We start from the raw sequence: 1,238 nt of genomic DNA, 5'->3' as shown, positions 1-1,238 counted from the left end.
GCAGGTTGTTAATGAGTCTTCCTCCAATCCTGATGCCACGTTTTTCTTCATAGAACCCAGCTTCTCGTATATATACATATAATATATAAAAGCTTGATTGACATTGATTTTTCTGTTATTCAGTCACACATGTCCCAGTGACTGTTTGGAGCCAATGCAAGAAGCTCACACGCTTCGAAGCTCTTCAGCTTTTCTTTAGACTCACTCAGGTCACTATTGGTCACTAATGCTGACAAAGACGTACTTTCCAATGGTTCAAAAATTATTCTCGAGTTATTTGAAAGGTTTCTCTCAAACCTTTGTTTTCTTATTCAAGCTGAAATATTCATTCTTGTTCCTTGCAACCCTGTTGTTCATCAATTTCAATGGCTTTCCTCATTACTGCTGCCATTTCAGTTATTTGGTCAATGTGTGTTGTAATTCCTTGGAGTGCTGCTCTTTTAGCTTCATTATTATACCTGGATTATCTTTTTTGCTTGCCATTAATAGTCTAAAAATTTGTTCCTGGATGTTTATTTGTTTATTATAAGTTCCAAGGCAGACTGATGTTCTTCCAGGGACGTACATTAATTCTTGGTTCTCTTGTAATTCTCTGACTTGTCTGTTTTCTTTCTGGATTCCTATAACTAATGTGGACCATGGTGGGTGTCTTGCAACTTCATTAAGTTCTTGAATTTCTTTCTGGTACTGCTTCATTGAGAGCTGTGGTTTGTTCAATGAGAGATTCTGCTGTATCACATCACCATGATCTCTCTCAGTTTTTCAACAAGAGCTTTGGCATCAGCAAGAGCCTTTTCAGTTGTGCAACTCATTTTTTTCATAATGTTTTATTGTGAATTATATGATAGTTTACATGGGAGAACATTAGTTTTACATTCATCCTATCGTATATTGTTTCATTGCCATGGTTATGAACCCCTCCATGCATCATCAACCAGCCAAAGGGTATGCCCTGCAAGCCTGCCCCTTATACTCCCCCCACCCCACCCCACAGTCTTCAGCACACAGTAGCTCTCCCTCTCTGGATCTAAAGTCCCCAGCTGCTCCATCGCTCCACATCATTGTCTCTGCCTCCATCTCAGGCATCGCTGCTTCTCTGGGTAGGGTCCTGCTCTCGGCTCTTCTCCGTTGATAGTCCTAGGGACCTCTGCTCCTAGACTGGAAAGTTAATCACTCCCTTCCTTGCTATAAAACGTCTACCTTTACATTTCCAACCCTCACAATCGGTCCTGATAACA

The 1,238-nt window shown here is 40.7% G+C and overlaps 1 protein-coding gene and 1 pseudogene across 1 annotated transcript in view; both read right to left on the bottom strand.

The window, feature by feature from the left end:
• Nucleotides 1-1,238, bottom strand: part of APBB1IP (amyloid beta (A4) precursor protein-binding, family B, member 1 interacting protein) — a 110,168-nt gene that overhangs the window by 94,422 nt on the left and 14,508 nt on the right. The gene's annotated exons all lie outside the window — the stretch shown is intronic.
• Nucleotides 120-812, bottom strand: LOC102814647 (annotated as a pseudogene).

This window comes from Chrysochloris asiatica, unplaced genomic scaffold (assembly GCF_000296735.1).
Source record: "Chrysochloris asiatica unplaced genomic scaffold, ChrAsi1.0 scaffold00172, whole genome shotgun sequence".
In the NCBI taxonomy this organism is placed as follows: Eukaryota; Metazoa; Chordata; class Mammalia; order Afrosoricida; family Chrysochloridae; genus Chrysochloris; species Chrysochloris asiatica.
The sequence above is the reverse complement of the archived record's forward strand: the minus strand, read 5'-3'. Positions and strand labels throughout refer to the sequence as shown.